Below are 23,273 nucleotides of genomic sequence, written 5' to 3' on the forward strand. Positions count from 1 at the left end.
TTCTTTACTGATAGTCCACCAGTATGGACTCATGGATATTTGTTTTATACTCTGTGTTATATTCCAGTACTATATTATGTATTTGTTGCTCAAATTGTTCCAGCTTTAGCCATAGGTAACTGTTTCAGGTGGCTTCTGTGTCACTTTGACATTGTTTTATTATTTGAACTCTTCCTTACCTTTTGGTGCTAAAAGACCCTCCAGGCTCGTCTTGTATATCTCATGCTCCAACCCTAGTATCAGCATTTCTCCAGTAAGTCCCAGTTCCTTTTATTAGAGAATGTTGTTAGAAAACAAGGTCTGGGTTTTGGGTGTGCTTGTTGCTACTGGGGTGTTTTTGCTTCTAGGCCTTCTCAGAGGACAGACCTAAGGAATAAATGTGTTCCAATACCATATGAACCATTCTAGCCTTTTCTCCTTGCTTATTTGTAAGTTTCCTCACCAATAGTGAGCAACCTGGCTCCCACCACCCATTTATTTATTTGCTCATCCCAGTATACATGTGCAGCCATGTTGAAATTGTTTAGCCATATCCCCATGAACAAGATTGCCAGGAGAAATATCAATAACCTCAGATATGCAGATGACACCACCCTTACGGCAGAAAGTGAAGAGGAACTAAAGAGCCTCTTGATGAAAGTGAAAGAGGAGAGTGAAAAAGTTGGCTTAAAGCTCAACATTCAGAAAACGAAGATCATGGCATCTGGTCCCATCACTTCATGACAAATAGATGGGGAAACAGTGGAAACAGTGGCTGACTTTATTTTTCTGGTCTCCAAAATCACTGCAGATGGTGATTCCAGCCATGAAATTAAAAGATGTTTACTCCTTGGAAGGAAAGTTATGACCAACCTAGACAGCATATTAAAAAGCAGAGACATTACTTTGCCCACAAAGGTCCATCTAGTCAAGGCTGTGGTTTTTTCAGTGGTCATGTATGGAGATGAGAGTTGGACTATAAAGAAAGCTGAGTGCCAAAGAATTGATGCTTTTGAACTGTGGTGTTGGAGAAGACTTTTGGAAGTCCCTTAGACTGCAAGGAGATCCAACCAGTCCATCCTAAAGGAGATCAGTCCTGGGTGTTCATTGAAAGGACTGATGTTGAAGCTGAAACTCCAATACTTAGGCCACCTGATGCGAAGAGCTGACTCATTTGAAAAGACCCTGATGCTGGGAAAGATTGAGGGCAGGAGGAGAAGGGGACAACAGAGGATGAGATGGTTGGATGACATCACCAACTCAATGGACATGGGTTTGGGTGGACTCTGGGAGTTGGTGATGGACAGGGGGGCCTGGCGTGCTGCAGTTCACGGGGTCGTAAAGAGTTGGACACAACTGAATGACTGAATGAACTGACTGATCCCCATGAGAAACGACTAGCATTCAATGTTCCTGTACAGTCCCTTTTGTCCAGTCTTAGTGTATATGGTGAAAACATCATCTATCAGAGTTACTTAGGTCAGGACCTTTTCCTCAGTCTATTCAGTGAGGTTGTATTTTACACTTATAATACAGTTAGATTTTTTTGGTCATAGTCTGCATTCCGTCCTGGGATTCCCCAACCTCTTGGTTGATTTTTAAAATTTTTTTTGTGTATATTAAGGTTCACTCTTTGTGATTTAAAGTTCTTTTATGTCTTTTACTTGCCTAGTTGCTCCAGGTAGGATTTCCAATACTATGTTGCATAGCAATGGCTAGAGCAGGCATCCTTGTCTTGCTCCTGATCTTAGAGGAAGATTTTCAGCCTAGAGTATGATGTTAATTGTGGGCTTGTGATGCATACCCTTTGTTGTGTTGAAGTACATCATTCCTTCTACGCCTAAAATGTTGAGAGTTTTTATTATGATATGATGCTGAGTTTCATTGAATGCCTTTTCTGTACCTATTGAGATGGTAATATGATTTTTTATCCCTTATTCTTTTAATGTTATGTATCATACTGAATGATTTTCATATGTTGAATTTCCCCTGCAACCCAGGAATACATTTCTCTTGATCAGAGTGTGTGATCCTTTTAACATACTGGTGAATCAGTTTGCTGATACCTTTGTTGAGTACTTTTGCATCTGTACACATCAAGGATATTGGCCTACAATTTGTTTTTGTTTTTTTTTTTTTTTTCTTGTAGTATCCTCGTCTGGCTTGATATCAAGATAGTGCTGGCCTAGTAAAATGAGTTTGGGAGTATTCCTTCCTCTTCAGTTTTTTTGGAAGAGTTTGAGAAGGATTCGTATTAAGTCTTTAAATGTCTGGTAGAATTCATGAGTAAAGCCATCTGGTGTGGGCTTTACTGTTTTGGGAGGGTTTTGATTACTGATTCAGTCTCCTTTTGTTCTTGGTCTATTTCTTTATGATTCAGTCTTGGTAAGTTGTATTTTTCCTGGAATTTATTTATTTCTTCTAGGTTGTCCAATTAGTTGACTTATAATTGTTCATTGTAGTCTTTGGTGATTCTTTGTATTTCTGTATCAGTTGTAGTGCTGCTTCTTTCATTTCTTATTTTATATATTTGAGTCTTTTGTCTTTTTTTCTGAAATCCAACTGTGAACCAGAGCTAGTGTCTTTGCTGATATCTTCAATGATAATATTTACCAGGCAAAATGGCCAGGATTAGAACCAGCAACTGACCCAAAAAGCTCTGAGACTGCAAGCTCTCTCACTGAACCAAGGACTTGGGAGCACTTCACATCCACTACCTTTCTCCAGCACCACCCTTAGACATGGATAACCTGTACTTGCTCCTTAGAAGGACCTGCTTTGGCCTTTCTTTAGCATGGGTTAACCCTGTGTGATAAGGATTCCATGAATCAAAGGAGATGTGCCTATACAGAGGCTCTGATCCCTCTGGAGCATGCTCTGGGAGATTCCCTGCCAGATAACTCCAAACTGGATTCTAAGACCCTTATAGTCCTCTTCCCTGGGCCTGTCTTCCTGAGGGCAGTTCTTCCTTTTGAGAATAGTACTATGGATGGAGGTAGGACATGGAATCTGGAATGTCTTGTGTCCACATAGCTGTGTGCATGGTCCCTCATAGTGCATAACTGTGGATATAAACAGAGGAATTGGCCACAGGCTTAGGGCCTCATTGATCCTATTGTCAGAAAGCTCATCAATGTTAGGGAAAGATATAACTTTCTTCCACCCCAGGCTGAAACTTGGGTTCAGTGGAATTCAAGTCCATTCATAAGAATCTGATCTTAACCTTTTGTCTTGCTTCTCTCTGATTTCAAGTTACAGGTTGGGTCATAAGGTTGTTCACTGTTCATGGCTGGGCTAGGACAGCATCAGGGATGCATGAGCTCTAGGCCAAGATGGATATAGAGCCATCAAGAGACTCCAGGAAGGCCAAGTTCAATCTTGAGCTATGTTGACTGAAGTGAATTATGCCAAGCTCCTACCTCAGTGGAAATTGCTTTCTTGAGCATTCTTATACTAGTTTCCCAAACACCTTTCTTCTAATTCATCAAGGGAAGGGTCTGTGTCTTAGTTTATGTTGAATCTTTTTCTTTTAGCATCAAGTCTGGCTCTCAGCAGATACACAATAAGTATTCATTGACTCTTACTGACTCTACCTAGAAACTATAAAGCAGGATATTATATTCACCTTAGCAGAAAAAAGCAGGTCTCCCAGCCCTTTCGTTAAATAAAACAGAAGTTATCGCCTCATTAAAAGAACCAGAGATGCCATTTCTAAAGCTACTGGCAGCTGCAACAAACATTTGACAAAACATATGGAAGGAAAACCAATCTTTATTTCATTAACAGATCTTTGCAATGGCTAGAGCTGTAGCAGTACATTTAAGGACTCTAAAGGTTTGTTTGTTAAGCTATGGTTCTCAAATTTTAGGATTCATCAGAATAACCAGGAGGGATTTTTTAAAATACATATACTCCTGAGCCTCTCCCCCAGAGTATCTATCTGATTCAGTAGCCTGGAGTGGGATCTGAAAATTTGCATTTATAACAAGTTCCAAGGTGATGTTGATGATGCTGGTTTGGACACAATGCTTTGAGAACCACTGCTCTAATCAGAAGAAGAAAGGTGCTTAAATTAACTATAAAGACCATCATACAAACCAATGTGAGATATAGAAGAGTTTGGCAGGTAACCCAAAACCAGATCATGAAAGAGAAAGAGAATCCAGGTTGAACAAATCAGAGATACTAAAAAAGCCTCAGAAGCCAACTTGGAAGAGGCTCCCGCTGGCAAAAGATCAGACAATTTGAGCTTCAAAAGGATAAAAATTGCAATCAAAATCCATTACATCCATAGTTCTTAATATTTAAAAAAACAAATTGGTCATCATCAGGGGATAAAAAGAGAAAACAACCAAGCATTTATCCTGCTTTTCCTACATGAACCCTCTCACTAACAATTATAAATGAGAGGTAATATCTTTTTATAAAAGTATTTTATTTAATAAAAATAAAAAATAGAATTAGAAAATCACCATTTTACAGCTTCCCAGTGAATAAATGAATCCAGGCATATGAACATTGATAGTTGATAATATAACAAGAGAGATGATCAGATATTATGTAACCCTACTGATGACAGAACTTAACACCATATATATATATATAGTCTTGCCAAAGAGATTGAACATGATTCTAATCAAGCCTCTGGCTCCAGCTGTCAATTTTCAGGGTATCCTGACGTCAGATGAATATGCTTAACTGCACCACAATTATACATACAATAAAAAATCTAAACTGTGGGAAATTCTACAGATCAAACTCTCCTAGTTCCTCAATAGAAACTTAATATGAATGAGAAGGAGAAGGAAACCATCTATTAAGAGACTTCAGTTTTTTAATGGGCAAGATTAAAGCAAAGAACATAGAAATGCACCCTTGGGTGATGAAATTATAAGACAAGAAAGTGAGAATAATGGTTATTTTCAGGGGAAGGAGAGGTTGGGATTAGGGCAGAGAATTGAGAAGCTCGGGATGGTTGACAAAGTTTTCTTTCTTGACCTGGGTGATGATTACAAAGGCACAACTCTATTGGGTGATGAGATTTTTTGTATCTATGCTTTATTTTAAAATAAAAAATTTAAAAAATATCAACTACTGTTATAGACAAAAGAATGAACTGGGGATATGGTCCATGTGAAAATACTTACATTATAGAAGCCAAATATATTTTTACAGACCTAGGCATGCCTTGTCTTATGGGGTGTTTAGACGAAGATAATGTTGGAGGTAGTGGAGAGGATAAGTCAGAAATCATTCATACTCAGCAGAGGCTTTCTTCCAGTTTAGTGCACTATGAAAACTATTGACAAAGTTAGAGGAAAGAATCCCCACTCAGTATTTGATATTTGCAATGAAATAATAAATAAAACTTCAGAGGATTAGATATACAGCTGTGAAGACAAAAAACAAAAACAAAAACCTCTTGGGGTTGTTTCTCCAAATTGAAAAGAAAAAATGTTGAAGCTTGCTTCTGGTTGCCATATTTGTTAGGCTTTGTTAAGACCTACTCAGCATCCATTTTGGGACTATAGATTTGTCTGTGTGGCATTGAAGCTCTGGGAGTTGATCTGACATTTTGGGCCTAACCATTTAGTTCAGGACAGGTGGATCAATTTCTTGGTCAGATGGGCTCTAAATTTGTGATGTTAAAAGGAAGAGAGAGATCCTACCACCTTGCTATGCCCACAATGCTTAGCACAGTCCAGACACAACACACAAACTAAGTCTGTCAGTCTGAAAAGATTTCCCCTCACACTGACCTCATTTCTACTTTTCATGGAAGTTGAAAGTATGTGGAATATTTGGAAATATTGTTGCAAGAACATAATTCATATCCTAAAATCATCTTGGTTTGCAGCAAAAGGGTAATAACTAAGTCTTTAACAATACAAATAAAAGAAAAACCGAAATCCCTGACATAAAATATGATGTATGCTCATATGTATATATACCTGTTCTTTTCTGAAGGTACATGAATAAATGTTTTAATAATTATAGCTAATGCTTAATGAAAGGCCAATATGTGGCCAGGTAATGCCTGGAACATTTTACATATATTAACTCATTTAACTCTCATCACAGGCCTATGAGAAAGAGACTATTATTTTCCACATTTCACAAGTGAAGACACCTAGACACAGAGAGGATACGGAAGCTATCCAAGATCACACATACTCCCTTGCTATTCCTTGTTCCTCTTCAGTCTCTTTACCATGTGGCAGCCAGAGTAATTTTTATAAAAATAGAACACAAACTATCAATACCTTCCCACTGTTTTTAGGGCAAAGTCCAAATGCTATAATGTGGCTGCAAACACATCATCTGAAAGTAGACTTTCTTTGTATGTCTCAGCTTCATCTTTCAGCCATCCCTGCAGTCTAATCTCTTTCCCTAAGTAACTTCATCCACTTTCTTCAATGTATCATTTCTTGCCACACCTCCATGTTTTCTCACATGCAGGTCCCTCTTTATGGAATACTTTTTTCTGCATTTCTTTGCCTATCTAACACCTAATATCTGTGGATATCCTCCTCGTGACCTCATTGCAAACACACAGTAGGATAGGACCCTGTAGTATGAATTCTGTGACTGTTTGTTTTCTTATGTGTGTTTCCTGCCAGATTGTAAACTTCATGAGGTCAGGGAATTTGGCTATCTTAGTTATCACTGTCCCTCCAATATAGAGCCCCACGTTCTGGCAAGTAGTGGGCACTTAATAAATATGTATTGGATTCTGGTTATTGCTATCAATGGGTTTTTGAGACATAGGAGAGAAATGTAAGTTTATGATTTGTTATTGTTCAGTTGCTAAGTTATGTCCAAATCTTTGTGACCCCATGGACTGCAGCACGTCAGGCTTTATGGTACAAGCATACAACAAGAGTTTAATTATATCAAACCTACACCACAAATTTACTTCTGTCCAGATTCTACATTCAAGACCAAGACAGACCAGCTTGGGAGTCTTGGGATGTAGTGTTGAGAACTGGGATATGAATACAAATAAGAAAATACAGTATAAGGCAGAATAAAACAATCACCATAATTTTCTTCTGTGTGTATGGAGGGGGCAGATAGGAATGGGAAATCATGTAGATGAGAATATTGACTGAAGAACTGACCATAAAAGAATAAAGAGAATTTTGATAAGAAGAAGATGATGGAAATAGCAATCTAGAGAAGGAATAGCATAAACGAGGACTTGAGGGCAAGAAAAGGCATAACTTGTTTAGGGATACTGGAAGTCCTCATAAGTTGAAATGCACCTGAATTTTAAATGCTATAGCATTTTACTTAGTATCTCAGTACAAAGCAATAATTAGAGATGCAGATGGAGTGTGGATGAATGTGCCCAGGTACTCACTGTAGATGCCAACTCGGAGTGAACTGCTTTGAGCCGTATTCTCAAAATCAGTCCTGGTATTTTCAGGAGAAGACTTGTGTCAGCATTTCTAGTATCCTTCTCCATAGGAGAGATGACCTGATGAAGGAATTTAAGCAATTCCTTTGGTGAAGCAGATTTCTTTAGTCTGAGGGATTCATGAATATCAAGCAATCTTGGTCCAACACCGTGAAACCTTGGACTCGTCAACTTGTTTTGTTTGGAGTCTATTTTCCTTTAGCTGTGGTTTGGCCTCACATGGAAGACTACCCCCAGGAAGAGAAGATGCTGGTCAGAGGGGCTTAATAATTTCCATCCCCATGATTCTGATTTCCAAAAGCATATTGATAAATATCCCTTTTGGATACACTGGGTTGATGAGAAGCTGCCCTGGAGAGACAGAGAGTCAGGTTTCTGAGCTGCTAATGAATGATGAGGTTCAGTCATCAGACTGCATCTGTGATCCTAGACACACTGAATGGAAACACATTGGTGTTGACTAAGTGCAGGCTCTAGAGCTAGTAGCAACCATTATGGTATTAAAGTAACTTCTCTGTGTCCTCAGTTTTCTCATCTATAAAATGAGTAGATGGTTGGATGGCATCACCTACTCACTGGACATGAGTTTGAGCAAACTCTGGGAGATAGTGAAGGACAGGGAAATCTGGCATGCTGCAGTCCAGGGGATCACAAAGAGTAGGACACGACTGAGCAACTGAACTGAACTGACTGAATGATAGAACTTACCACATAGATTTTTCATAAGGACTAAAAGAGTTAGTAAAAAGGGAACCCTTAAAAGGGTGCTTGACACACAAAAGATGCTCAGTGAATATAAGCTATTAGTATTGTCCAGTCGATAAAGACGATATAGTTAATAACTCTTGTAATTATCAGAGCCCTTCTTTAAGGTGACTATGAATATCACTGTTACTCATGAATTTTTCTCAACCCAAGACACAAAACCAAGGTTCATAGCAACCAAAGAACAATCGTCAGCCATCTTCCTGGAGGACAATTTCACTGAAGATTCAGGCAACAATAAACATTCTGGTATTAATATAAACACAGATTGCATGTGGAGTGAAATGTGAAATTTATGTAACTGTTTGCTGTAAAGCATAAAACTTTCAAGAAATTTCTTGCTTGCAGCATACCAGCTCCAGAAGTTAACCTCCAGATTCCTAAAGCTGAGTTTGGTGTCTTCTCTCATTGAAGGAATTTAATTCTGAAAAGATAATTTTATTTCTAAGTCCTTTGGGACTACCTCACTGGAATCCTCATTTCAGATAAGACAAGATAATCAGATATGAAACTGCTGTTTGCTTAGGAAATGTTTCTGTACATTAACAAAATCAAAGTAGAATAAATGATAATTGGAAGATGAATAGATCATAGAAAACTTTGTATTAGCCTCATCTTTGTTGTTGTTCAGTCACCAAGTCCTGTGTGAGTCTTTGAGATCCATGGACTGCAGCACACCAGGTTTCCCTGTCCCCCACTGTCTCGTAGAGTCTCCCTAAGTCCATGTCCATTGCATTGGTGATGCCATCCCATCCTCTGTTGCCCTCTTCTCCTTCTGCCTTCAATCTTTCCCAGCAATAACTCACTACTATGATAAATATTTTAAGCAGTTATGCTCTTGCCTTCCTGCAGTTAATAAGGTTAAATAGGAGGATACCTACACACAGGCATAGTTACTGGAGTCAACAAGAAGCATGAGGGGAAAAGGCACATAACCACTGGGCAGAAATAAGAGTCATCTATCTCAAAACATGTGTGGAATTGATCCATGTTCTTTCTCTGAGAGATACCATCTGCTTCGGGTGTCAAGGATGGAGGAGGTGAGTAAGCCTGAAATAGCTGAGTGATGGCAAAGGGAAGCTTGGCCACCCCCAACCTCTTATTTGTGTTCTATCCATTTTTTTTCTCTGTGGCCTTCCTTCTTTTTCCTAGACAACCAGTACCCTCAAGCCTTCTTTCCTCTGCGCACCTCATTAGAACTCTTCCTCAGGTGCTGTGGAACTGATAAGTTCACCCACATTTAAGAATATATGACTAATAAAACCTACCATGATATCTTTACTATGAAGCTTGCCTTTAAAAAATAAAAATTTGCTCTTTTATATTTGATTATTTTAATAGTTATTTTGATAATTTCAAATTTTCAGAAAAGTTGCATAAGTATACACTTTACTTGGATTCACCAATTATTTATATTTTGCTTCATTTACTTGATCATTCTCTCTTTCATATATACATACGTGTGTATATATTTGTTGTTCATTTGTTTTCTGAAACAGTACTTCAGTGTGCATTTCCTAAGAATATGAATATTCTCTTATATAACCATAGTACAGCAATGGAAATCAGGAAATTTAACACCGATGCAATGCTATTATCTAGTCCATCAAATCTTACAATTGTCCCAATGTCTTTTGTAGCCATTTTGTTTTTGTTAATCCATAATTTGACTTGGGATCATGTGTTGTATTTGATTGCCATGTAACCCTAATTTCCCTTAAGCTGGAGAAGTCCATCAGCACTTCCTTGTCTTTTTTTTAACCTTAGCAGGTTTGCAGAGTACAGACTAGTTATTCTGTAGAATGTCCCTCAATTGAATCTATCGTTTCTTTTTAAAAAATTTTTTGGTGTAGAATTGATTTACAATGTTGTTAGTTTCAGATGTGAAACTAAGTAAATCAGTTATATATATATATATATATATATATATATATATATATATCCATTATTTTAGATTTTTTCCCCATATTGGTCATTATAGAGTATTGAGTAGAATTCCTGTGCTATTAATATATAGTAGGTCCTTATTAGTTATCTATTATATATGTAATAGTGTGTATATGTCAACCCCAATCTCCCAATTTCCACTCCCTTACCTCCTAGTAACTGTAAGTTTGTTTTCTACATCTATCACTCTATTTCTGTTTGTAGCTAAGTTTATTTGTACCCTTTCTTTAGATTCCACATGTAAGCGATATCGTATGATATTTGTCCTTCTCTGTCTGACTTACTTCACTCAGTATGACACTCTCTAGGTCCATCTGTGTTGCTGCAAATGGCATTATTTTGTTCTTCTTTTATGGCTGAGTAACGACCCATCTTCTCATCTATTCCTCTGTCAATGGACATTTAGGCTGCTTCCATGTCCTGGATATTGTAAATAGTGCTGCACTGAACATTGGGGTGCATGTATCTTTTCGAATTATGGTTTTCTCCAGATAGATGCCCAAGAGTGGCATTGCTGGATCATATGGTAGCTCTAGTTTTAGCTTTTAAAGGAACCTCCATACAGTTCTCCATAGTTGCCATACCAGTTTACATTCCCACCAACAATATAGGAGGGTTGCTCACGATTAGATCCTCTGATAGGAATGCCACAGAAGTGAGGTTGTGCTTCCCCAGTGCATCCTATCAAGAGGGACATAACACTGGTTTGTCATAATACTGGCGATGTTAAGTTTGATCCCTTTGTTAAAGGGACGTCTGTGAGATTTCTCCATTGTAAGATTACTTTTTCCCATAGTAGTTAACAAGTATTTGGGGAGATTCTTTGAGACTATGTCAGTATGTTCTTCACCCAACTTTTATTCATGAGATTCGGCATCTGCTGATGATTTTCTAACTCCATAATATCTTCTACATTTATTAGTTGGCATTTTACTTGAAGAAAAAGTTTCCCCTTTCCTCCATTTTTTCATGTCAGTATAGACTCACAGGTTTTTATTACATTAATTGGGCTGTAATCCATTACTGCATTACTATTTATTTTAAATCTCAAATTATCCAAGATTTCACCAGTGGGAGCCTCTCCAAGCTGAGTCCTGTGTCCTTTTGATAGGTCCCCACTATTCTTTGAACACTTCCTTTTTTCTGGCACAACAAGATATTTCAGTATCATCTTATACTTTCTATGCCCCAGTGCTGGAATCATCCATTTCTCTAAGAATCCATGGTCCCTTTTAATAGAGAATAATATTTATTAATAGAAAATGAGATATGGCACTAAATATATTCATTGTTACTGATGTGTCAGTGTTTCTAGGTACTCTCAGACAATAAAACTAAGAAATATAGCCATGTATGTGTATTCACACACACACACACACATACTTGTAAGCATTCATACATACACACAAAAGGTTGCAATTTTGGTTTAAGGCAAAAGAATGAAGTACTAGCTCAATTTTTTTTCTCTAACAAAATCAATGGACAATGGCACTTTTAAGGAGTTAGAGGTATGTCTGTTTGTGATTCTGAAATTGCACCATGGTGATGAAATTCTATGCCTATGAGTTGACCTGAGAGTGATGAACTTTAAAACTTTGTTCCCATTTATTTGCACTGAGCTATCAAGACACTCTGCCAAAAGAGATAGGGTGATCAGAGAGTTTGAAGGAGAGGGCAGTTGACAGTGAATCAGGATGGACCTTTTGCATCTAGGAAGGAGTTGTGAGTGAGCCTGACAAATAGAGACTCTCTCCTCTAGAAACAAAAGCAATTTAGAAATCAGAAGGTTGTATTTGTATCAGAGTAAAACTGCTGATGAGTTTAAGAAGCCACTTGTTATTTCAGGTGAACCATCCATCTAACCTCACTGTGTAAAAGTGAGATCACATATCATATGAGATATGAGATTACATATCTGTCACTTGGTTTTCTTATTAATTAATTTATTTTAATTAGAGGCTAATGTCTTTACAATATTGTAGTGGTTTTTGCCATACCTTGAGTTACATATCCTACTTGTGTTTATTACTAGCTTCTTCGACTACCTGAAGACTGGTGGTCACCATGTCTTACTCAACTCTATACCACTGTAACACTTACTAACTTGTAAGTGTTCAAGAAATGTCTGCTAGGAGTTTCTTGTTTCAGTTTTCTTGGAATATTTAAAATGTCCTTAGTGGGCACGCATAACTTTTAAGGTAATAATTGTCATTTAATTTTATTATGAACCTTTAGTTTGGCTCATGGCAATAGACCCAGTAAAATGAATGATTGTTTACAACATCTTAGACAAAAGTGCTGCCTTTGGAAAAAGAAATGCATTGAATCCGCCACAGGTATACATGTGTTCCCCATCCTGAACCCTCCTCCCTCCTCCCTCCTCCCTCCTCCCTACCCATACCATCCCTCTGGGTCGTCCCAGTGCACTAGGATTCATTTTGATATTTGGCAAAACTAATACAATTTGTAAAGTTTAAAAATAAAATAAAATTTAAAAAAAAGAAATGCATTGAATAAGATAAATATTAAGTTCTACACTCAAAATACTTTCCCTCTTCAAAAGAGTCCAGGTGCAGAAGGAGGCTGCTATGCTGTGGCAGGGAGAACTTCACAATGGAAGCCAATGTCATCTTTCCAGCAGCTCATAACTGCATGATTTTGAATAGGTTCCATGACCACTGGGGCTTAATTTCCTTTTATGCAAAATGGGAGTATTTATACCTGATTGTTCTGACCTGAATATGCCTCTTTAAAATTCATATGTTGAAATCCTAGTATCTGATTTCAGAAGTGAGGCATTTTGGAGGTGATTAGATTGTAAGGGTAGAGCCCTCGTGAATGAGAGTAGTGCCTTATAAAAGAGACCCCAGGGAGATTTCTAGTGTCTTCCATCATGTAAGGACACTGCAAAAAGGAGTCAGGTATGAACTAGAAAGATGAGGTAGGAAATGGCAACCCACTCCATATTCTTGCCTGGAAAAATCCCATGGACAGAGGAGTCTGGCAACCTATGGTCCATGGGGTTGCAAAGAGTTAGATACAACTGAGAGACTGAGTACATGAACTAGGAAGAGAGCTCTCTCATTGGAATGTAACAATGCTGGCACCTTGATCTTGGACTTCCCAGCTTCCAGTACTGTGAGAAGTAAATCTCTATTATTTATACACTATTCAGTCAGTGGTATTTTGTTATAGCAGCCTGACAGATTAAGACACTAGTTTATAGATTAGTTGTGAGATTAGTTGTGAGGATAATGAATGCTGAAGGTACTGCAGGTCTGTTTTATGCCTTCTGGGTTCTATTGGAAGGAATGCTGGTGGCTAAGGCAGGAAGGGGTAGGGGGAAGATTCTTGAGATGGGCTTGGCCACTGTAAAGGAATTGTCTCTTGACTATACAGATACCCCTAGAAGTGTTGTAGTCTGAAGTTTTCATGTTAAAGGATGTATCCATTTTCTAGGGCTACCATTATAAAGTACCTTACTTGGTGGTTTAGAATAACAGAAATTTATTGTCTCCCAATAAACTCTGGAGGCTAGAAGTTCAAAATCAAGGTATTGGCAGGGCCGTGCTTGCTCTGAAGTCTCGAGAAAATTGTCTGTTCCAGGTTTTTCTCCTAGCTTCTGGTTCGCTCTGGCATTCTTTGGCTTGTAAATGACTGTCTTTTCCCCATGTCTCTTCACATTGTCTTTCTTCTGTGAGTGTCTGTCTCTGTGTCCAAATTTCCCCTTTTAGTAAGGACACCAGTCATATTGGATTAGGGCTCAACTTAATGATGTCTTTTTAATATGACTACATCTACCAGGATCTGGAGAAGGCAATGGCACCCCACTCCAGTACTCTTGCCTGGCAAATCCCATGGATGGAGGAGCCTGGTGGGCTGCAGTCCATGGGGTCACTAGGAGTCGGACACGACTGAGCGACTTCACTTTGACTTTTCACTTTCATGCATTGGAGAAGGAAATGGCAACCCACTCCAGTGTTCTTGCCTGGAGAATCCCAGAGACGGGGGAGCCTAGTGGGCTGCCATCTATGGGGTCTCACAGAGTCGGACATGACTGAAGTGACTTAGCAGCAGCAGCAGCAACCAGGATCTAATTTCCAATAAGGTCACATTCTGAGGCACTAGCGGTTAGGACTTCAACATATCGTTTTGTGGTGGTGTGGTGGTAGTCACTTAGTCATGTCTGGCTCTTTGTGACACTATGGACTGCAGCCCACCAGGCTCCTCTGTTCATGGGATTCTCCAGGCAAGAATACTAGAGTGGGCTGCTGTTTCCATCTCCAGGGGATGTTCCCAATCCAGGGATCGAACCCAGGTCTCTTACATCACATGCATTGACAGCCTGCCACTAGCACCACCTGGGAAGCCCCTATGTCAATTATAAGCTACATGAACTAAATATGACTTTCTTTTATTTGTCAACTATGTGCTAGGTGGGTAGGATGTCTCTGCTGTCAAATGTATTGTACTCTAATGTGCTTCTAGAGTTCTGTGCTGAATTGCAGTTCTAATTTCTGCTGTGATAAGGGAAAAAACTCATCTGATTCAACCTATTTTACTCTAGCTGTTAAGAACTTGTCAGTCGCTGAAAATAGGCTGTGTCAGTTTTTCATCTCTTGGTGTCCACTATACTACCAGGTTTGAGATGCCCGGGCTATCTGAGTCTCTCTATAACATTGTTATTACTGAGGGGTATTTGTTGTTTAGTCACTAAGTCACATCTGACTCTTTTGCAACCACATGGACTGTAGTCTGCCAGGCCCCTCTGTCCATGGGATTTTCCAGGCAAGAACAGTGGAGTGGGTTGCCATTTCCTCCTCTACAGGATCTTTCTGACCCAGGGATCAAATCCACGTCTCCTGCATTGGCAGGAGGGTTTTTTACCACTGAGCCACCAGGAAAGCCCCACTGAGAGGTATATGGGAAGCAAAAGACAGAGCAGGTAGAGGCTTTAATCTTTCCACAAAACCCATCTTGGGAAAATAGGGGAAGGGAAGACTCAGACAGCAACAAAGGCAGGTGTGAAGGCCGAAGAAATAGCAGCAAAAGAAGTAAAAAGGATTAAAAAAAGGAATTAAACGGAGGAGAAAATTCCCCAGTGGCGCACCAGTAAAGAATCCTCCTGCAGTGCAGGAGTTGCAGGAGACACAGGTTCGATCCCTGGGTCTGGAAGATCCCCTGGAGGAGGGCATGGCAACCCACTCCAGTATTCTTGCCTGGAGAATCCCATGGACAAAGGAGCCTGGCGGGCTACAGTCCATTGGGTGGCAAAGAGTCGGACACGACTGAAGTGACTTAGTACACACGCAGAGAAAAAATGAAACAAATGGAAGTGGGGGAGAAAGAAAGTGCTTTGGAAACTGAATGAGAAGACTAAAAATAAACCCACAGGCAACAACACTTAGAATCAATTGTGATTTTATTTGTAATTGTGTCACCCAAATGTAATTGTCAATTTTATTCACTATCTTGACCTCGTTAGATAATGTACTTATGTCTTCCCCAAATATTTGGATTTGAATGAGTCTCTTCACTGCTAAATATTCCTCTGAATTTCAGTCTTCAACATACCTCATATAAACGGAATCATACAGTATTTGCCTTTTTGTGTCTGTTTTATTCACTTAGCATGAAGTCTTCAAGGTTCATCCATATTGTAGTATATGTCAGAATTTCATTCCTTTTAAAGTCTGCCCAACGGAGGAGCCTGGTAGGCTGCAGTCCATGGGGTCGCTAAGAGTTGGACACGACTGAGCGACTTCACTTTCACGCATTGGAGAAGGAAATGGCAACCCACTCCAGTATTCTTGCCTGGAGAATCCCAGAGACAGGGGAGCCTGGTGGGCTGCCGTCTATGGGGTCGCATAGAATCGGACACGACTGAAGTGACTTAGCAGCATATATAAAATAGATAACTATTAAGAACCTGCTGTATAGCACAGGGAACTTTACTCAATACTCTGTAATGACCTATATGAAAAAAAATCTAAGAAAAAAGAGTGGATTTATGTATATGTATAACTGATTCACTTTGCTGTACACCCTAAAGTAACACAACATTGTAATATTACACTCCAATAAAAATTTTTTTAAAAAGGAAAAAAAAAAAAAAGTCTGCCCAATATCCCATTGTGTGTATATACTGCATTTTGTTTACCTATGAATGTGGTGATGCACATTTGAGTTGTTTCCACCTTTTCACCATTGTCATTAATGCTATAAAATTTGATGTATGGGGTGGCTTTTTGTCTTGGTGAAATAGTAACTTTTGAACTTAGGGAAGAGATACAAAGTGGGCCTTTAGGATAGTTAGTTATGTTCTAGGACATTGAAGCCAACTTTATTTGGGTAAATGAGCCATCCATGGAACCTAGCTCAAATAATAGCTTCCTTCAGTTTGAGTTTAGAAGCAAAATCCTAGCTAGGAATCAAGTTTTACTTGGTCTCACTTTGCAAATATTTTTGTTTCTATTTTCTGAGGTCCTTCAGGAATGAGAGACAGGTGAGTTGAGGCAATATTCTTGAATCTCTAGCCCAACACCATTATAATATCATTCCTTTGTTATAAACCCACTACATCCACAATGGGAGGGTCTTTCTAGAGCAAATATCTGTCCTTCTAGACAGAAAAAGAGGATTTTGACTCCTACTGTAATGTTTATACACATTCTGTACATCTACCTCATCTTTTAAGAGCCCAAATCAGTTAGCTTATCCCCCAAGTCCACAATGAAAGACAAAGTTTGTAGAAAATAATGAATCAAACCTAGGCCCATCAAATGTAAATTTACTGGATTCAGTCATTGTTGTGGGGAGATGTTATTTACTGGTGTGTGGTTTTTGTTGCTGTTGGCAGCATTTCTTGGGATTTTGGTAGTTTCTTCAAAAATAGGATGGGCCACTTTTAATCTAAAGAGTATATATTGAGGTGAATTTTTAAATCTTATCTATATACAACAAATCATGGAATGATTCTATTATGGGTTGAATTATGTCTCCCTCCCCCCAACCACTGCAAACTCATATGTTGAAGTCCTAATCCCCAGTGAACATCTGACTTGTATCTAGCTAGAGCCATCAGGAGTGCCCAGTGCTTCAGGATTCTCAAACACTAGCTTGTATTAATACATGTCTAGGGAAATTCTAAGCCTGTACTTTCTTTTAAATTGTATTTTAATTTTCTGTGTGACAAAGTGAGAAGTATGCAAAAAGCATTTCTGTTGCACACTGACGTGTGATATTTGTCTCAAGAAAAAAATGTATTTGTGCAATTGAGTTGTGACTGAGCTCATTGCTTTTTTCATGGAAGACCATTTTTATTTGAATGAATAACTGACAGACAAATCATGGTTATTCTGACTTGGGTATTTGGCAGATATTTTCTTGACAATGAATAAGTGAGCCTGTTATTTCAAGAAAAACAAGTGACAGTATTTGTTGCCAAAAAGAAAATTCCAGCTTTCAAGAGAAAATTAAAATTTTGGAAAGCCTATATCCATCAGCAGGAGCTTGTCAAAGTCTTTATACTTAAAGACCTTTTCTGATGAGATTAGTGTTGATATTAATAAATATGATTTTTAAATTTTTGTATAATGAAATGTGTCAACATGGAAGATCTGAAAAATTTGGTGAGCCAATGTTTTCTAAATGACCAGTTTATAGTTTTATGATGTCATGCATGAGCTAAAAATGCATTCCAAGTGCATTGGTTTGTCTTGCAAAAATGCAAGACAAACCAATGAATTTTAATGTAGCAAAGAATGATAAACTCACTGATAGGATCTCACATTTAATATTGCAACCAATCTTTAAGGAACCACAGCCTGTATTTTGGTATAGTATCAAAGAAGAATATTCACAATTACCTAGGATGGCTATTAAATTAATCCCTCCCTTTCTCAACTACATGTTTGAGTAAGCTGGATTTTCTTCACATATAACATTCCCTTCCTTACAGGATCTTCCCGACCCAGGGATCAAACCTGGGTCTCCTGCATTGCAAACTGATTCTTTACCATCTGAACCACCAGGGAAGCCCCATATTTCTATCAAAACAACATATTTCAACAGCTAGAATGCAGAAGCAGATGTGAGAATTCAGCTATCTTCTACTAAGCCCAACAGTAAAGAGATTTGAAAATGTAAAATAATGCTACTCTTCTCACTAATTTTCTTGCTTTAGAAAAAAAAATAATTATTTTTCATAGAATATTTAACTTCTGTTAAATTGTAACAAGTTTGTTGTTGTTATTTCAAAATTATTTAGAAATAAATATTTAAATTTTTCTTAGTTTCGATTTCTAATATGGTAATTATCAATAAATATAACCCACCAAGTTTATTGATATGGTAAATAATTTATGAAAGTGTAAAGAAATTCTGGGAGAACTGCTGGCCTAGGTGACATAGAACAGTGGTTCCCAAAGTTAGTTAGGTCAGGTAACTTTTTATATCAGAACCACCTGAGTACCTTGTTATAAAATGCATATTCTTGTGTCTTGTCCTGGACTGAATCAGGTTTCTTAAAGGATCAGCCTATCTTTGTTTTCATATATTGAAATTTCCAAACAGAATAAAGCTTTAGTTTAATACAGTTAAGGTAGTCCCTTGCTAGTGTGGTCAGTATTTTCAAGACTCCAGATGATCAAAATGAACATAATATCTGTTCTACCAGAGACCCAAATCACAAGAATTATGGCCACTCTTGTACAAATGGTGAGAGTTTTTGAGACAATATACCTTGCAGAAATTACCTGGATATGGAAAGGAGTTGACTTACGGTAGTGGATTGCATTTGACATAACTTCTCCAGCTTGTTGTGGAGCCAACATATATTCTCAAGGCTTTTCCTTCTTTCTGTTTCAGTACCAAAGCCAACCACAGTGGTGGCCTTTGAGATGAGGCAGGGGTGAGGGTGGTGCAGAGAGGCTAAGTTGAATACAGAAGAGTGGATCTTGGCAACTAAGACATACAGAAGCCAACCTCAGGAATGTGTTTTTCTGAAAAGTCACATCTGGACCCCTGGTTAACATCCTGTCTGATCTTTTTCCTTAGACAAGAGGCCAACCACAGAAAACACACAGAGTATGGAGATTTGCTGACATTTTTAATTTATAAAGTATAGTAACACAAATTCAAAGCACTTTGGCCATGTTCATGAGTGAATATGTGTGTGCATATGCACTCACATTCATGTGTATATGGGTGTTAGACATTTCAGTACTCAACTGGGAAACATCTTCCTGTCGTCTACTTCCTGGATAAAACCTGATCTCTTCCTCTACGAATTCTCAAAACAGGCAAATTTGCAACCCCTTGTAGTTGGAATAGCTCAGCAAAGGGCATGGGATAGAAGCTAGGAACTGAAAGTGTGGTTTTGGTACATGGTACATAATTTCTCTTGCCCTTCTATTGCATTTGTATTGTGGCAATAGGACATTTTTACCAAGTCAAGCTGCTGGCATGTGATTCTGTAACATTTACTTATTTCCTTTTGTCTTACTGATGGGATTTTATGCTTATCTCCCATTCTTTGCTCAACTCTACACCCTTGCCATACACCTTTCATGTTGGTTTCCTTCTGATCAAATTTTCTCCTCTAAAATTTCTCCTGACTTCTGCACAGCACAAAACATAAAACATTTTGTTGTTTTAATTTTTTTCATAAAGCAAAAAATTTGGCTCACAACTCATTTATGTGTTATAGAAGTATGAAAGGAAGGCATGGAACATTGATTTGAGCAAAGAAGTCAAGGAAACAGTATCCAGAAAAATGAATCCATAGGTGGCCAAAAATATGGGAAGGATGAATTAGACCTGTGTAAGCTTAGAATACAGGTCAGTGTGACAGGTTGCATTTGTGGGTTATTATCATATGCCTATTTCTCCCTTAGTCCTTTATCCTTTCTGTATTTGCTGGGCTGCTGGCCAGAGAATGATGTGCTCTGATTGCTCGCAGCTCCCTCCTGTTTTTCCACCCCTTTTACCCCTCTTCCAAGAGATCCCATGTGACCACTCCCCACTTAAGAACTGCCCGTGAGCAAGAAGACATCTTTCCTTCTTCCCTCCAGATTCAACTTTTATTTAAGGACAGTCTGCTCTGGGCCAGATATTTGGTATGCTTTATTTCACTTGATTCTCACCACAGTCCCATGAAGTAGCAATTATTAGCCCCTTTTCACAAATAAGGAAAAGTGAGTGCCAGAGAACTGATTTCCTTGTGGTTACAACCACTAGTGAGTATCAGAGCAAGGGATTCGGGGTGCTGATTCCAGTGGACTGCCTTATCCCCACCCATCTCTACAACCTCCCCTGCCTTCAGTCCCTAAGTGGATGCAATTAACTAGCATAACCTAAGCAGCTAGTGAATGATGAGTGCTCAATTTGCTCTTCACATGGGTGACTTTGCATCTTGAGGAAAATGTTTTAGAGTTGGGAAGGACCCTGCTGGACTTCCAGTGTTGTGGCATTAAGAGCGTGACATATTTGGGGTCAAAAGGAACCTCCCTAGGGACCTAAAATTGTAGAGGAGGTTACCAATCTGGCAATCTTTGAGTCATGTCTGGCAAATAGACATATTTTGTTTGGTCCACATGGTGTTTTTAAAAACCGGAATCATTGCAAACATTTAAAAACTAAGAGATTCTACATAAAAAAAAAAAAAAAAAAAAACTAGAGTTGTAGCTTCTCTTGATTAATTGGAGACTCTAATCGGAGAGGGCAATGGCAACCCCCTTGGGATTGCTAAGAGTCAGACACGACTGAGTGACTTCACTTTCACTTTTCACTTTCATGCATTGGAGAAGGAAATGGCAACCCACTCCAGTGTTCTTGCCTGGAGAATCCCAGGGACAGGGGAGCCTGGTGGGCTGCTGTCTATGGGGTTGCACAGAGTCGGACACGACTGAAGTGACTTAGCAGCAGCAGCAGCAACATCACTGCACCTATACCCTCAGGTAACAACAACATCACTGCACCTATACTCAGAGCACTGAAGCTTCCCTCTGGAGAGACCTGAGCTCTCATGTCATCACAAGCCCTACAAATCTCCTGGTCTATTTCACTTATGTTCTAGGCTGTTGTAGGCATCTGTGTTTGAAGCCTCTGAAGTAGATGAGGGTTTCTTCTGACAATAGGAGGGACACCATCCCTGAGGGTTGAGGCTGTAAAGAGACCTGGAGTCAGAGATTCTGTCTCTTCTTTCTTACATTTTCCTTCAAGAAAGGAGGTGATGAGTACACCGGCCCTTATATCCCAAGACTGGGAAACTTTTGACAAAAATAAGGTTCTCAAGAAATAAAAATTGTCCCAGCCTTTGAGGCAGTGTTCTCATTAAGAGTCAGACTCAAAGACTTAGAGTATGAATTGACGGTTACTAGAGGAGAAGGGTGGCTGGGAGAGATGCATGCATGCTATGTCACTTCAGTCATGTCTGTTTGCATTTCCATGGACTGTAGTCCTCCAGGCTCCTCTGTCCATGGGATTCTCCAGGCAAGAATACTGGAGTGGGTTGCCATGCCCTCCCCCAGGCAGGGAGAGATAGTTAAGGGGAATTTGGGATTGACATGTATCCACGGCTATATTTAAAATAATCAACAAGGACCTACTGTAAAAAATAAAAGTCAGATCTTTGTCTCAATCATACTTAGGGTGGTAAGGGCAAGGAGAGCTGGCAGCCAGGTACATTTACCACCACAATTTAGCTAAAAGGGATTAAAATGTGTCCAGGTCCACAGAAATGTCAATAAACTCATAAAACACATAGGACCTTACCCACCTTTAGAAGCTTCCTTTCTTCCTCCAACATGTCCTTCCAATGCCCATTCATGGGAAAACTGACTCTTTCTGTTGATCCTTAACTAATTGTAATTAATTTCCAATCATGGAGACTACCTATGAAAAGTCATCGATATTAATATCATATTATAATAATCATAATTGTACTTATAGCTAAAATTCACTGGGCTTTTATTTTATAACCAGGCACTGTGCTAAACTCGTCCAATGCCATATCTCATTTAATCCTTATAGCAATCTTAGACTTAGTTATCACTGTAATTCCTTTTCTACAGTGGAAGGAACCCAGACCAGAGAGATTAAGAAATTCGCCAAAGGTCACACAGCTAAAACGTTTTGGAGTCAGAATTCCAAGGATGTACCCCTTGGATGTATGGGGCTTCCCAGGTATAGAATCTGCCTGCCAATGCAGGAGACACAAGAGACATGAGTTTGCTCCCTGGGTCAAGAAGATTCCTTGGAGAAGGAAATGGCAACCCTCTCCAGTATCCTTGCCTGGGAAATCCCATGGACAGAGGAACCTGGTGGGCTACAGTCCACGGGGTCACAAAGAGTAGGACACAACCGAGCATCTGAACACACACAGACACACCTTGGATGTACCCCTCCTGTGAGCAAAGAAAATCTTCATCCACATCTTATTAATTTTGGAAATCTGTAATTAAAAATCCACAGTAGCTAGATAAGACAAGGAGTCATGCTAATTCTGTCTGCTTTCTCTTGGCAGTCAGTTCGTAATGCTTCTACTCTGCTTTGCATTTTCCTTTGCACGTGGCTGGCAATAGAGCTGCTAGATCCCTAATCATATCTTGGAAATTTCTTGGAGTATTTTTTGCCTGAAGATCTCAGATGCTGTTCCCATTCTTTGGCTTATTACCATGTGTGCCCAACTTGGTTCAGTGCTTGATCTCTGTGATCCAAGACCTCAACCCACTGCAAGTCGATTTTATTTTACATGCACCACATTAGGAAGCCTTTTCAGTCAGAGTTTGATATGTGCTGGAAATGTAGCAGTGCACTGGAAAAGCTGAACCGATTTGTTGAAGTTCAGACAATACTAATGATTTTCCCTTTAACTGGAAATGACTTAACTTTTACATACATAGAAATGTGCTTGCATGTGTCTGGATAATTTTATGTCTCATAACAGCATAAATATGACTATTATTCTAACAGCCACCAGTTTTCTGTTTCACTTGGGACATCATGGGAGGGAGGAGCTCCATTCCCTAGTTCTCAGAAGGTTATTACTAATTTTTTTCCTAAAAGAAAAATGTGATGAGTGCTATTTTATTTAGGAGGTAGCAAAAACAAAGGTGCAAAATGTAAGTTTGAAAAAATTTGACGTTCAGTGGGCGGCTCT

The sequence above is a fragment of the Bos taurus genome, chromosome X (assembly GCF_002263795.3).
Source record: "Bos taurus isolate L1 Dominette 01449 registration number 42190680 breed Hereford chromosome X, ARS-UCD2.0, whole genome shotgun sequence".
Classification (NCBI taxonomy): domain Eukaryota; kingdom Metazoa; phylum Chordata; class Mammalia; order Artiodactyla; family Bovidae; genus Bos; species Bos taurus.